Source organism: Pleurodeles waltl, chromosome 6 (assembly GCF_031143425.1).
Source record: "Pleurodeles waltl isolate 20211129_DDA chromosome 6, aPleWal1.hap1.20221129, whole genome shotgun sequence".
Lineage (NCBI taxonomy): Eukaryota > Metazoa > Chordata > Amphibia > Caudata > Salamandridae > Pleurodeles > Pleurodeles waltl.
The window spans coordinates 111239706-111256576 of NC_090445.1; positions in this window are offsets into that span (position 1 = coordinate 111239706).

A 16871-nucleotide genomic window follows, 5' to 3' on the forward strand; every position below is an offset into this window, starting at 1 on the left:
CCATATTATTTATTAGTAAGAGTTCTGTTTAATATTTTATGAAGGAAATTATGTTAGTGCTAGGTGCTGTTGGGGCCCTATGACAGACATTTAAGGCACATTTGGGCTGTAGTGGGTGTGTGGCCTATGTCCTTTTCTAACGTTAATGTTGAATTAAACAATGGTGCACACCACTTCTCGTGCTAGAAATAGGATAGGGTGCAGCTATGAAACCTTATCTCACAAACATACCACATTCAGAGCAGCAAGTGCAGTTCGGCAAACTATTCACAAACATACCTAGAATTTGAAAAATCAATAGGTCTCATGTTGGGACCTATCGGTTTGGGCAATATCTTCTGGTAATGCTAAACACCAACAGCAAGATGCTGTAAAGCATGACTCAATTTTGGGAAAAAAGCTTGTGCTGTCTGGTAGGCTCAACCTAAAAACTATAGAAAAATGTCAGGAACCCCAGTTTTTTTCCCCTAAAACCATGCTTACAAAGTCAATAGTGAATCTACAAGCTGCCAACTGCAACTTATCACTGGCAGTCAGCACTGGCTGAAGTTGTAACTAATGGCCAAGAAGGCACTTATCAGTCTTTTGACCCAGAAATGGCTATGACTTCTGCTGCAACCTATCCCCCGACACTCACAGCCTACAGCTAATCGTTTTTAGGTCAAGCGTGCGATCGCTTTGACCTCTTGTAAGCATTGTGGGCTTTTAACCACGGCCACCTCACGCCCAGCACTTTCACTCGTTCTTGGGCTTGCCTTTCAAAAATCACTTGTTATCATTGCTAAATGCTTTACGTTTGCCCCGCCTTGTGGCGGTTTTGTTACCACCTTGCAGACTGACCCTGTTACATGGTTAACTACACTATTGCCGATACGTTTGACTGTGAGCGAACATCTTTTTCCTTTTGTGGATCTCCTTTGCGCTCATGCTCATGGTTGCCATGGGGGCTTTGAATCGGCTAACTAATGTTTTACACTTCATTTTCAATTTATGTGGCACAAAAAGTCCAGTTAGGAATTTACTACCCAATAGCTCGACAAATGCTTGTTAGCTATTTTAGTTTTACAGTGCCGACTCCAAACTGGAGGTTGTCAGCTTTCTTTCACAAGCAAAGAAGCGATGTTTTGGATCATAATAATACCACATTGGAGCAATGACAATAAAGGTCCAGTGGCAGACTCATAAGTACACAAGGGAGTACACACTTGCTAGTGTGACACATCACAGATCACATAGATGTTGTCACAAAACCCCCTAAAAAAGAGGAACACGTAGTAAAACTTCACTAGCCTTAAGGGGTGTTTGTTTATTGCCTCCAGATCGAAGAAAACGAAAACAGGCAGGTGTCTCTCACTCTTCTCTACAACAAGTTTGTCTCACCTAGATCTAGAGTGTTACTAGTCTGAGAACCCTTTCAGAGATGCTCTTGGCTGCACAGGTTCTTTGTAGTTGCGTGGACCCTCATCCTGATCCCTATTGTTCTCTCAGCAGCAAAGACCCAAATCTTCTTGTATATCACATTCCTACTATCTATACTATTTAGCTCTGCCTTTTAGGTCTCTTTTATTCAGCTTCCAAATTAGAGCACTGTCTGGATGATTAGTACTTTCCCTCACTAGCTCATGCCAAGCTATGAATTATCCTGAATTGCCTCTAAGAAGCTGTCAGGCCTGCAGTTGGATATGAGCTCTCCAGCATTCTCCCCAGGCAACCAGACTTCATGTCTGCACCTCCCACATTCTCAGGTCTCTTTATACCTGTCTCCGCAGTGATTCTATGGGGGGAGAGGTGGAGTTCGTGTGCAGCTCCACGTATCTGCATCACTTCGTGAACAATGGCTCGGAGACATATCTGAAAAGTATACAATTTCATCAAATGAAGCCTCCTTCCACATGAGCTATGAGCTCGGCTGGACAAACCTTGCATGGTTGCTCACTGCAAGTAGCTCTCTAAGCATCAGAACAGATTTCCTCTTTGGTGCAGTTCTGTTATTTTTGTAAACACGACTAATGTCAGTCCTATTTTAAGAAGATAAGGTGATATCACACACTCTGTTAGCTATTATGATCATTTATAATATACATTTTCCTGACCCTATGCTTTTCACTTACACTCTAGAGGATTAATGTGGTCATGTTTATCGTACAATTAGTTCTGATTTGTAAGCTACATGAGCATGTCATCGGAAGCAGCCTTGCCACATATATCAAAGTGTCTGAACAAACAACATAATTTTTATCAGAAGACTTAGGCCCAGGTTTATGGTGGCCTAGCGCCATTCCAATGCCACATTAGCGTCATTTTTTTAATGCTAATGTGGCATTGGAAGAGCAAAAATGCTGCACCATACTTACAAAGTGGCACAATGCTGGCATTGTGCCACTTTGTAACCCCTTGCACCACATTATGCCTGCGCCAGGCATAATGTATGAAAGGGGGGTGTTGCGTCATTTTTATCTGCATTGTTTAACGCCTCCTCAGTGCAGCAGTTAAAAAGAGGCTCCCATTGTGTTCAATGGGCCTCTGGGTGCTCGGCAGGATTAGCGTCAAAATTTTTGATGCTAGTCCTGCAAAGCGCCAGACTGGCTTCAAAAGTTATGACGCTAGTCCCCATAACTACTGCCATGGTGCGCCGTATTTTGAATACAGTGCACACATGGTGGCATTAAGGGGCGCAAGAAAAGTGGTGCTGTAATTTTCATAAATGTGGGCCTTAAATCCCCAATCCAAGAATAACGTTTGAACCCATCAAGGGCTCCTTATGTTTGCCAAGTTGTACCTCAAACTTCAGGAGGGGTGTTGCAGATGAGAAAAAGGTAGAAGCCTTGATACGCACCTCCCAAAGAGCTGTTTTGATCTCATTGTCATTAATACCCAAGACCGTCAATGACACGCTGTGCGGTGGAGAGTGGAGAGTGTGATTACAGCAGAAGAAAAGAGAACGGTGGGTTAAACTTATAAGGTGAGAGGGAAGATACCACCACCCTGGGCTGTTTATTGATTTAGAGTTTTCGCACAGCGCTGCTTAACCCTGACGAACCATAGCGCTTAGCAAAAAGACAAACAAACATACGCAGGCACCATTTTTTGATTTACCTATCTGAGATAAATGGGTAAAAAAACAAGCATTTGCAATGCAATGGGTCTCGCGTTTGCTCGAGGTAGAGCTATTTGCGTTGTAAACTCCTAACCGGACTTTTCTTGCCACATAAACTGAAAATGAAAAGTAATACAATTTCACATAAGGGAGCTGATTCAAAGCGCCACGCCATGAGCGTGAAGGTGACTAATAGTAATAAAAAAACAAAAAGCTGTGTAAAACCTTGATTTTGCGAGGGAGCACAAAGATAAACAATAGATTTAAACTAGTAGTCATGAAAAGCGCTCGATTAGTGCCCAGCTAGGTTGCGCTGCCTATGAAATAATGAGAAAAAGTAGTCCAGAAACCATACGGAAAACATGGAGACTCGTATGTTTTCAGTAGTTGGCCGATGCACTCGAGGAGGGCTAAACACCGGAAAAGGCATGACGTATGCATGACTTTCACTGATGAAATCAAGCAAATTTTAAAAGGCAAGCCCACGAACCAACGAAAGTGATGGGCATGACATGGGCGTAGTTAAAAGCCCACAAAGAGATTACAACAGGGACAAAGCTCTTGCGCACTCGACCCTAAAAACTGCAGCATCAGGGAAAAATAATTTTTTTAAAAGACGTGATTGCATGCTGCTGGTGTGCACATTCATGATGGCAGAATAATACAAACGCCATTTCCTTTGTTGTTTTATTTACCAAACCAAGATGGTAAACACCACTTGGATTGATAAATAAAAAAAAATGAAGAATATTTTATGCAAAAAAATAAATAAAAAGCACTACAGGCAGGGAGTAAAGGAGGAGCAGGAGAGGTGAAAAGCAGGTAATGGGAGAGAGAGCAACACGGCAGGCAGTGGAGGGAGAGAGCAATGCAGGGGGAGAAGCCCCTCAAGAACATGAAGCGGTGGTAGTGGAGGAGAAGCAGGCGAGAAAGCGTGCAGCACACCAGGGTAACAGCAACATGGTGAGTGGGAGAGAGAACAACGCGGAGTGCACGAAGGCAGGGGATAGGTAGAAGAGAGAGAAACACAGAAAGCAAGGGGCGTACAAGGAGGAGAGGAAAGTGCTGGGAAACACATGCATTCTCATTGAACACTTAAGCAAAAAGAAAGAAGAGGTTCCCTAAAATTGAGCAGAGGAAGGCTAGAAGCCAGCCAGAGAGACATTAAACAGGCTATGCTACAGCTGTGGGACAAACTAAAGATGGACAAGGAAAGGCATTGAATAAGAAGCAGGCAAATGAGAGTAACAATCAAGCCAACCAATGGTAAGCAATATACAGGCTTTAAGTCACTGTAAGATCTTAGTAAGCTCACACTAGGTCTTTTTCAACCTGCGCTGTCTGGTAGGCTCAACCTAAACAGCACATCACGGGTATGGCTGCATGACATTTTAATTATGTTGCTGAAAATTGCACGTCCTGAATTTTGAATTCTGCCAAATTTCTCAAAATTTTGCATTACCCTATTGCACATAATATTTTAAAGTGAGCACACAACTTGCAGAAACATCTCTACCAGTGGTGAATTGGTTTGCACATAAACTGGTTTGCTGAGAAGTATTTTCTGTTTGAACAAGTTAGCCTTTGGTATCTTATGAGACTTGTTATTTGAGGTGCACACGCATTAAAAAAAAGCCATGCGAGATACAATCATACATTTTTTTAAATAAATGCGCAATTTTGCAAAATTTTAATTGAATTTTGTGAAATTTCAGATGCAAAAATAATGCAACTTTGCACACCCACAGGGTCCATATGACCTTGACACCCTGGGAAAGAGCCACATTTGCAGAATACATACAGTGTCCCTAAACATATCTCGTTTACTTTTGTCTGTATACACTAGGCTTTGAGGTTTCGAAAATAAAGTATTCTACCAATATCAACGCTACATTGGCCGTTGTCAGGGAAAAGAGACAGCTTTATAGGCGGGTCCCGCCTGTGATCAATGACACAGAATGTGCTGTCTTGTCACACCTGCACCCACTATATCCCTCCATAGGCAAAACACTGTATTCACAAAATAGTGCAAGAAGAGTATATGTGTAGAGAAAATTCCAACTGATTGGTAAGAAATGGATTCAATTGGATAAAGCTGTGGCATGTGAGTTTTTCACAGTGAGCTATAAATGTCAAATGAAAACACAAAAGGGAAATTCTACTGGAAAATAAACAACTCAGCAATAACCAATGAGCAGCAATAGCTAGTCACAAGATATAAACAACATTTTCTACACTGCAGTTCATTGGATGTGCAAACCCCAAATGCCAACTGCTGGATCCAACAAGACAGTTCGTAACTGGTCACCTGGAACGCTCGCCTGAGGAGACATCTATTAAGAACAAGGCTGGCTACGTTTTTCACAAACATTGGCAAAGCCAATAGGTCTCGCCTTTTATAACGAGGTGTAACACTCATGGCTAGAATGTTCTTAATTACTCTCCATTTTCGAACGGCAAATTAAAAAATAAAGTTTGCGTAGGAAGGTTCCACAAACTAGAAGTGAGCTGCTGGAAGCACTGTGCAACTGCCCAGCCCTTGTACAAATATATTAAAAAAATGTATACATAAAATGGGGGAGGGTGAGAGTCGATGGTGCAATCCTGGCGGCGACAAAATGTACGAATTGGGAAGCACGCAACCCGATAACAGGGGAGACTACATATAACATGACATGTCGAGATTTCATAATGCCCCGATAAATACAGCAGTGGGGATAGAGGTGGATAAGGAAGTCAATGTCATTTCACGTTTAAAAAGGTGGCAACATGCAGTCAATGGTCTGGAATTAATCAACCTACACTTTTATTACTTTATCATGTCACGCCATCAAGTCCTGGTGACTTTCAAAACACATATTATATGTCACGGTGGCTTTTGAAGCATGAGTTACACCATGTCATATAGGGGGTCATTACAACACCAGCGGTTGGTGCTATAGTGGAGGTATTACCGCCAACAGACTGGCGGTACCTACCTCCACTATTATGACAACACACTGACCGCCGCAACGGTCACTAGGCCGGCCATGGCATTTTGACCCCGCCCACCGCCATGGTTTCCGTGGTTTCTGTACTGCCACGGAAACCATGGCAGTAGGCACTATCAGTGCCAGGGAATTCCTTCTCTGGCACTGATAGGGGTCTCCGCCCACCCCCCACCCCTCCCTAGTGTCCTCCCCCGCCATCACCCTCCCGACTCCCCCACATATACACACACACGCACATACATACACACCCATACACACATGCATACACACATTCTCCCACGCATGCATACATTCATGCATACTCACAGCAAAACTCACGAACATACATCCAGGCACACACACACTCACATGACACAACATGCACGTACACACACACACCCACTCCTGCACACACGCATTACACACGCATTCACAGTCACACACACGCACACAACACCCCCCAACCTGTCGGAAAACCCGTCTTACCTGCTTGCAGGGGGTCCTCTGGCAGGAGATGGGACGCAGCGCTGCTGTCAGCAGCAGCATCCGCCAGCAAAACACAGCCAGGCCGTATCATGGAACATGATACGGTAGGCGGTGTTTTGACAAAGACAAAGACCGTTTTGGTCGAAACGCATTGGTTCATTGCAATGCTAAGAATAAAGGAATGTAAACCTTCTCGGAGTGCGATGCAAATCTATTTGTTGTACATAACTAACAGAGGGATCGGTCTACCCTCTGGCACCAGCACCAGCCATTTGAGCACGTCATTTTGAATCGGCCGCGTTGTTTTCATATATATATATATATATATATATATATATATATATATATATATATATATATATATATATATATATATATACATATATATATACATACATACACCTACAGGATAAACAACAGAAGATGTGGTCGAACACCGAGTGCAGTTCTTCATCTTAAAGCCCCCAAAACCTCTGCTAATGCATTTTCCCATCCTTCACAGGATTCAAAACGCTTCACAGAGGTTGAGGGATCTTTTGACCCAGTAAAGAGTGTGTTAACCATACACAATCATTTCAAATCCAATCCAACAAATTTAAACACCGTGATTGATGTGGCCACAGAAGGAAAGCTCCATTCGATAAAAGGTTCAAAGTTTTATTTTACAACCACAAAGCTAAGGTCACATAAATTGTGTGCAAAATCAAGCTGTAAAGATAAATGAACACCATGGGTTACCCAAATCGGTGAAACAAGTTTAATCTACTCACCATCAACACCATTAATTGTTCAAGAACAATAATACATATCATTGATGATAGAGACTGCAAAACAGAAATATATTTCAAATCAGACTATGAAGGCATTTGTCAAATCTAATTAACAAAGATCAGGTATCAGGGACTGGACATAGGTTACCCCTACTGCTAGCCAAATTAGGACAAGCATGTGTAGGGACGGACTAGCACATGCAGACAAAAGAAAGACAGAAATAATTTGGAAAGCCATCTATCTCGGGCGAGTAAGACTAGTTAGAAAAATAAAATAGGCAGGTGTCAGCATGCGCATTACTACTACGGAAAAACACAGGTCAGGGGAAATACAGCATTACAAGGGAATATACTTCTCCTAGGGTAAGCATTCAATTCAGTTTCGTCAGCAAAGAATGTAGGTCATCAGCAAAGTCCATTAGGAGCACCATCAGGGGACATGCAGAACACTGGCTGCACAGAGAGCAGCAAGAGAACATCTTGGGGTAAGAACCAAAGGAAGACTAATTAGAAACTTGCAAGGCTCTTCCCTAAACTAGAAATACCTAAATCATCTCGATTGATCATATTGGTGGGTCCATAGCATGCATAAGTGGCACTGTCCAATTCGAAATCAAATACCAAGCGACCTTGCAATAAGGCAAAGTTTTCTCAGGTTTTGTCTGAAGTCATCTCCTTCTCCAGTGTGAATCCAACAGTCACTAACAATTTGTGCATCACTTGCAACAATACAAATTCTTCCCAGGGTATACAATGGCTTCATCCGTTCTCATGTGAATGCTCATGTTGACAGTAACAATTTACTTCACTTTTTAGTCCAAAAGCCTAAATGTTCTGGAATCAAGGTCATTTAGAAACAAGTCTTGTACATCGAACAATGAGGCTCTTCACTATTCATATGAACAACCTAAAGGAAAAATTCATTGTAGAGAAAAAATAATGATTTATCACGTTTACATGACTGAAAAGTATGAGGTCTGAAGGCCTAGTTATTTTAACACAAGAAACATTAACATTAACAATTCAGCCAATAAACATGCATAATATTCAAACTCATAATTTCAATGTTAATTGACATATCAGCAAAAGAATAATAACATTTAATTTAATATAGCTAACTTTGTTAAGGCATCACAATAAGTATGACAAAGAAGTGCATTTATTTTTATGCGCATTTCTATTTAATCTCATGAATCACACATTAAACATTATGAATCTAAATTCATTTCACTATTAGCAGTCACTCTAATGCGTACATTATACTTTGGCATCATTCAAGCCTGAATAGCACATTGTTAAATCAAGTGGGCACAATGGTGACCGATTCAAAAACATATGCATTTTTAAAATGCAGATTGGTGCAACTTTCTGTGTTAGGCTTTTAAAACATTAATATGAATATCACCTAATGCTGACATCTGGGTCACTAAAAGCATTACTAAAATTTTCATTCCAACACCTCCCACTTAACAGCACTTCTTGAGGTTTAACACGTAGGTCAGGGTAGTTTATTTTTCTGCAAAGGTTTGCAATCTTTATAACACTACTCTACTCGAATCAACGCTGCATCATTTGCTGCCTCACAATCCATATGAGGATTCAAGAAGGGTAATATTCTGTCGGAAGGTTTAGCACGGTGCCTGACATACTAAGTGAAAAAAGAAACACCAGTTATTATGCTTTATTAACCAGTACTAACTGGTCCCAGCCTGGGCAGGACCCACTAACACTGCACCACAACATCAGTAGGGCAAACCAAACAAAGGGGGCTCAACTAACAGGGGATGCTCTGGTCACCCACTGCCCAAACACACCAACACTCTACTGGGTTATAGCCAACATTCTTCTGAAACAAAACAGAAATAGACACAAAAAAGGATCCTTTAAATGGGCATATCATAGTCATGATAGTGGGATGAGACTTTGGGGTGAGCTCGCAGATGCGGTGTCTGCATCGGGACTCCTTTGCAGTTGTTCGCTCGCATTATCCCCCTTCACTGGTGTGGTAACCACAACATCAGGTGAAACACAATCAGTCACAGGTACGCGGTTTATTCATGGAATGGAGCAGCTTAACAACCACCCAACAGCTCCCTGGTCTTCCAACCAAATCAACAATACAAACTCCCCCAAACATTCTAACTTTTACATCAAATGTTCTACATTAGTTCCAGATAGCCTAACACAATTGGAGGGTCCAGTCAGTCGTGTAACATTAGACCCCCCCCCCCCAGTGTTGGGGGGTCCTGAGCTCCAGGGGGCCCCCTCTGCACAGTACACTGTGCACAGGTGGTGGGCCCCTGGCCTGGGAGCTTCTGATTGGGTTGGGGGGCCATCCATGTACTTTGCAGGGGGCCCCCTCAAGTTTTGTTATGCCACTGGTCCAAGTCAACTGACCGCTTTTGGTGACTGGGGCTTCCCCCACATCTGGGGCTACAGCCTCTTCATCATTAGTCAATAGGGGCAATTGTTGCCCAGGATAAGTCTTTCCAGTGAAGTCACCTCATGTGCATGTACAAACCACTTGAACAAGCCCACATTATGGGTCCAGTAGGCAGTAAACATGGGGCTATAGAGTCAGACTACCTTTCAGGGCTTCAGTTCAAAGGGGAGCTAGAATTTTATGTCAGTAGTACGATCCCACAAATGACAAGGTCATCATCTATCAAGGCAGCCAGTTCTTGCCTTACCTTGCACAGCAAAACCAAAACCCTGTTGTGCTTCCGATGTTCTGCCTGATAGATTCTGTTTCAGACTGTTCCAGTTGCCAGATTGTGAGGCTGCTAAGGCAAGTTGAAGGCATTTGTCCTGTGCTGTAGCTCCAACAGAGACATCCAGTAACAATGGAATGGGCCAAGATCTTTTGATGACCAATTGGTGATGTTCTTCTGTGTATTGTCCTTCCTGTTTATCATCCAGTGTGGCAGCTCTGGAGTGTCAGGACAAGTAGCCAGCTGGCTTTTGAGCCTCTGTCTTGTAAACAATGTCAAATGAGTATTCTTGCAATTGGAGTGCCTGTTTCAGGATGGGGGCTTGGAGGCCAGCCCTTTGAATAGCGGAACTAGTAGTGTGTGGTCTGTTTGTACCGAAAAGAGTGACCATATATATAAAGATGGAAGTCACTGTAACCCCAATGTACCGCAGTGCTCTCCCTTTCAGTCTGTGAATAGCACTACTCCGTTGGTGTGGGGGCTCAGCTGGTATACACAATTGGGGCCCATTAGCCACATCACTGTTGTTGGGACAGGATGGCCTTAAGTCCTGGTGGGCTTGCGCTCACAGATTCCTCCATCATCTTTGTGGGATCAGAGTAAGCCAGACCAGTGTGTGCTAATAGTACTTCTTTCGTTTTGAGGAAGGCTTCTGCTTGCCCGCTGACCCACGGAGTGGTAGATCTGAGCTTTGTGAGTTTTCGATTGAACCACAATTTACTATACCAAGGCAAGTGCAAACTTCAGTGACAGAAGAGAATGCACTCACCACCTTGATGACCAAGTGGGCTGACTTTCTAGGTGCAAAGTCAGCCCACTGTCCTGGAGCCTTTGTAGAACTTTTACTAGCCACTGGTAGTGTTATTCCAAGGTTATGCATGGATAAGAATATCATCATTCATGTTTAGGACCCCCTGCATTGTGACAACACTTCTTTGATGACATTCTGGAACACTTCAGTTGTGCTACAGATCCCAAAGTTTAGCTGCAGCTCCATATGCATTGAGAAAGTTGTGCTATATCTAGATGCTGGGGCCAGAAGACTCTGATGGTACCTGGGCTGTAGGTCGATCTTGGAGAACCAAGATGGCCCACTGAGTTCACCCACAATGTCTTCAATCATGAGGGTGAGATGCTGCAATTGTTTGATGCCCAAATTTGGCAATCACATGTCCATGCATATGTGCACTCCCCCAGTTGTTTGGGATTCTTCACCACCACTATAAGTGATACATATTGTGTGGGGCCCTCCACGATCTTAATGATGTCAGCCCTGTCCAATTTTCCAAGCTCCTCTTCAACCTTGGAGTGGAGATGGAATGCGACTTGTATATGACATAAGGCTGTCACATGGAGCCAATATGGAGCACTTGTTTTCCTTTTGAACAGCCAGTCCCCTTGAGTATTTGGGTCCCCTTCCAGCAGCCCTTTGAGTTTCATATTGAGGACTTGGAATGCAAACTGCACTAGGTCTATGTAGCCGGTTATCGGCAAACGCGGCTACGAACTCCTCCGACTGGCTCTGTTCGCGCACGTCGGAGAACAGCGTCTGCCGTTCCCATGGCTGCAAGGGGGCGGACCCCTGCGCCATGAACCCGGATTTCCGGGTTCCGGAGATCGTAAAGGTGAACGACGGACTCCCGCGAGGAGGGGGTGAACATCGAGGACGCGACCGAAGACGCCAAGACAGTCGAGGAACAGACGGACGCTGGAGGAAAACACGGAGAAGGAAGGGCTGGGAACTCCGACGTTCCCACCGAGAAAACGGGCCCCGTGAGGAAAGACAGCAGCGAGGAGACGCGCACTCAACACCACGTCCCAGGAGGGGCGTGGCTAAACAAGGTACGGTCCTTGTTTAAAGGACAAAATAAAGAAATATGGGAAACGGTGATGGAGGGGAGGAGTGTGGGGACGGAGAGGGAAGGGTTGAGAGGAGAACAGCTGAGAGGGTTTGAGAGGGGAGCAGCTGGTGGCAAACGAGAAGTCCAGGAAGGACAGGAAAACGGGCACTACACCGAAATTCAGGCTTTAGGAAGTTCGGAGGTACAAGACACTACTTGTGGAGCACAGAAGGGTGTCTGAGTGAACTGCACCTGATTTCCTCCAATTCCACACACACCCGGGTCTCTCTTTCTCTCTCTCTCTCTCTTTCTCTCTCTCTCTCTCTCTCTCTCTCTCTCTCTCTCTCTCTCTCTCTCTCTCTCTCTCTCTCTCTCTCTCTCTCTCTCTCTCTCTCCCCCTCTCTTCCAGTCTCACTCTTAAGATAGAGATATTCATACATCCTGACTTACCTTCCCTTTCGTTCCTTTTTCCGGTACGCTTGGGAGTCCACCAGGGAATCATCGCCGGTCAAGAAGGGATCCTGGGAGAAACAACAAGAGAGACATTACAGAAGAGAAACGCACCAAGACACCAATTTAATATTGTAAAGAAATCTTAAATTATCACCTGCACATACTCGAGTCTCAGAGTCCTTCATATCATCTAACCCACCCGTAACAGTCTAACTGTTGGGTTGTACCCCTCCTTAACTACCTAGTACAGTGTTGGTTACACAAAGGTAGGGATTGCACAGTGGTAGAAATTAAGCATTGCTCACATCTGTAGAGTCATCGTTGGCGGTGTCTGCAGGGCCCCTTGGCGGTCTCTGTTGGTCACGAATGCTTGCCACCTTCAATAGGCTCTTGTAAGGAAATGCCTCCTTGGCATGGTTACCCCCTGACTTTTTGCCTTTGCTGATGCTAAGTTTTGATTTGAAAGTGTGCTGAGGCCTGCTAACCAGGCCCCAGCACCAGTGTTCTTTCCCTAACCTGTACTTTTGTTTCCACAATTGGCACACCATGGCATCCAGGTAAGTCCCTTGTAACTGGTACCCCTGGTACCAAGGGCCCTGATGCCAGGGAAGGTCTCTAAGGGCTGCAGCATATCTTATGCCACCCTGGGGACCCCTCACTCAGCACAGACACACTGCTTGCCAGCTTGGGTGTGCTAGTGAGGACAAAACGACTAAGTCGACATGGCACTCCCCTCAGGGTGCCATGCCAACCTCACACTGCCTATGTAGTATAGATAAGTCACCCCTCTAGCAGGCCTTACAGCCCTAAGGCAGGGTGCACTATACCATAGGTGAGGGCATAAGTGCATGAGCACTATGCCCCTACAGTGTCTAAGCAAAACCTTAGACATTGTAAGTGCAGGGTAGCCAGAAGAGTATATGGTCTGGGAGTCTGTCATGCACGAACTCCACAGCACCATAATGGCTACACTGAACACTGTGAAGTTTGGTATCAAACTTCTCAGCACAATAAATGCACACTGATGCCAGTGTAAATTTTATTGTAACATACACCCCAGAGGGCACCTTAGAGGTGCCCCCTAAAACCTTAACCGACTATCCGTGTAGGTTGACTAGTTTTAGCAGCCTGCCACACACCAGACATGTTGCTGGCCACATGGTGAGAGTGCCTTTGTCACTCTGTGGCTAGTAACAAAGCCTGTACTGGGTGGAGGTGCTTCACACCTCCCCCTGCAGGAACTGTAACACCTGGCGGTGAGCCTCAAAGGGTCACCCCCTTTGTTACAGCACCCCAGGACACTCCAGTTAGTGGAGTTGCCCGCCCCCTCCGGCCACGGCCCCACTTTTGGTGGCAAGGCCGGAGGAGATAATGAGAAAAACAAGGAGGAGTCACTGGCCAGTCAGGACAGCCCCTAAGGCATTCTGAGCTGAGGTGACTCTGACTTTTAGAAATCCTCCATATTGCAGATGGAGGATAGACCCAATAGGGATAGGAATGTGCCCCCCTCCCCTCGGGAGGAGGCACAAAGAGGGTGTACCCACCCTCAGGGCTAGTAGCCATTGGCTACTGACCCCCCAGACCTAAACACGCCCTTAAATTTAGTATTTAAGGGCTCCCCAGAACCTAGGAACTCAGATTCCTGCAACCTAAGAAGAAGAGGACTGCTAAGCTGAAAAACCCTGCAGAGAAGACGGAGACACCAACTGCTTTGGCCCCAGCTCTACCGGCCTGTCTCCCCACTTCTAAAGACACTGCTCCAGCTACGCTCTCCCCAGGGACCAGCGACCTCTGAAGCCTCAGAGGACTGCCCTGCATCTAGAAGGACCAAGAACTCCCGAGGACAGCGGCTCTGTTCACCAAAGACTGCAACTTTGCAACAAAGAAGCATCTTTGAAACAACTCGTGTTTCCCGCCGGAAGCGTGAGACTTGGCACTCTGCACCCAACGCCCCCGGCTCGACTTGTGGAGAACAGTCACTTCAGGGAGGACTCCCCGGCGACTGCGAGACCGTGAGTAGCCAGAGTTGACCCCCCTGAGCCCCCACAGCTACGCCTGCAGAGGCCTGCAGACCGCTACTGCCTGCTTCTAAGATCAGACGCCTGGTAAAGACTCTGCACCCGCAGCCCCCAGGGCCTGAAGGATCCGACCTCCAGTGCAGGAGCGACCCCCAGGTGGCCCTCTCCCTTGCCCAGGTGGTGGCTACCCCGAGGAGCCCCCCCTTGCCCGCCTGCATCGCTGAAGAGACCCCTTGGTCTCCCATTGAAACCTATTGAAAACCCGACGCGTGTTTGCACACTGCACCCGGCTGCCCCCGTGCTGCTGAGGGTGTACTTTCTGTGTGGACTTGTGTTCGCCCCGGTGCCCTACAAAACCCCCCTGGTCTTCCCTCCGAAGACGCGGGTACTTACCTGCTGGCAGACTGGAACCGGGGCACCCCCTTCTCCATTGAAGCCTATGCGTTTTGGGCACCACTTTGACCTCTGCACCTGACCGGCCCTGAGCTGCTGGTGTGGTAACTTTGGGGTTGCTCTGAACCCCCAATGGTGGGCTACCTTGGACAAACTTGAACCCCGTAGGTGGTTTACTTACCTGCAAAAACTAACAAACTCTTACTCCCCCCCAGGAACTGTTGAAAATTGCACTGTGTCTAGTTTTAAAATAGCTATATGTGATTTATGTGAAAACTGTATATGCTATTTTGCTAATTCAAAGTTCCTAAAGTACCTACCTGCAATACCTTTCATTTGAAGTATTACATGTAAATCTTGAACGTGTGGTTCTTAAAATAAACTAAGAAAATATTTTTTTCCTTACAAAAACCTATTGGCCTGGAATTGTCTCCGAGTGTGTGTTCCTCATTTATTGCCTGTGTGTGTACAACAAATGCTTAACACTACTCCTTTGATAAGCCTACTGCTCGACCACACTACCACAAAATAGAGCATTAGTATTATCTCTTTTTGCCACTATCTTACCTCTAAGGGGAACCCTTGGACTCTGTGCATACTATTCCTTACTTTGAAATAGTGCATACAGAGCCAACTTCCTACAGCTCTGTTCCCATGTTCAGTGGGACAAGCTGTTGCGGTGCTGGCTGCATGTGATCCCTGCAGTGCCCTCTGGAGTCTTTGAAGTAACATCACCCTTCCAGGAATTCCATATATTAGGTGCTATGCACCTCGGAGAGGGGCCTGCTGTGGCGTCAGCAAATTAGTCATATGGATATGGTTGCAGTGGCAATGGCGCCTCAAGCCTATTGTGCTTGTTGTGGAATGGGCAGTGCTCTCATTACTGTTGTCTGCTTAGTGGGTCTCTCAGCTTTCCTTCAGGTGCTTGGATGTTACAGGCAGTGCGGTGGCCTGATTGTGCCGCACTTAACAGCAGCAGAGTTGCATGAGTGATGGAGCAGGGAAAGCGCTCTCTGCGCTTGCTGACAAATGTGTTGGAAGGCTTACCACAGCTTCCAACACACTAAATGAAAAAAAAAACGTTGGACCAGCTGTGGTAACTATTATGCTTTACTAACTGGCACCACCCTGGGCAGGGCCCACTAATATACACCCAGTAACATCACTGTGACAAACCAAACAGAAGTGGCTCACCTAACATGGGCACCTCAGCCAAACATGCCAACACACCACTGGCTTATAGCCAACAGGGTGAAGGGGAGCTAAGGAGGGTCTCAGGAGAAAGGAGGGAGAAACACAGAGAGTGTGGTGAGTCTTTAAGGGGGAGGGCAGCACAATAGGCAAAAAGCAAGAAAACACATGTAGTGCCAAGGAGTGCTGGAAGGAAAAGACAAAAAAAAAGTACTCTGAATGTGGGTAATGGAAGGATACAAGTCATCCAATTGAAAGTATGGCAAAGAAACTATGGCGGTCATTCTGACTGCGCCGCCCGCCATGCGGTCACCGCCATATGGCCGTTCCGCGGTCAATAGACCGCGGCGGCCATTCTGGCTTTCCCGCTGGGCCGGCGGGCGCCCGCCAAAGGAGCGCCCGCCGGCCCAGCGGGAAAGGCCCTGCAACATAGAAGCCGGCTCCGAATGGAGCCAGCGGTGTTGCAGGGGTGCGAAGGGTGCAGTTGCACCCGTCGCGATATTCACTGTCTGCTAAGCAGACAGTGAAAATCATGCTGGGGCCCTGTTAGGGGGCCCCTGCACTGCCCATGCCAGTGGCATGGGCAGTGCAGGGGCCGCCAGGGGCCCCACGACACCCGTTCCCGCCATCCTGTTCCTGGCGGTAAAAACCGCCAGGAACAGGGTGGCGGAAAGGGGGTCGGAATCTCCATGGCGGCGCTGCTTGCAGCGCCGCCATGGAGATTCAGCCCAGACAGGGGAAATCCGGTGGGAAACCGCCGGATCCCCTTTTCTGACTGCGGCTTTACCGCCGCGGTCAGAATGGGCAGGGAAGCACCGCCAGCCTGTTGGCAGTGCTTCCGTGGTCCTCCACCCTGGCAGTCGATGACCGCCAGGGTTGGAATGACCCCCTATGTCTCAGATTTAAGAAAAGTGGAGCTTCATGCCATGAAGCGCTACTTTT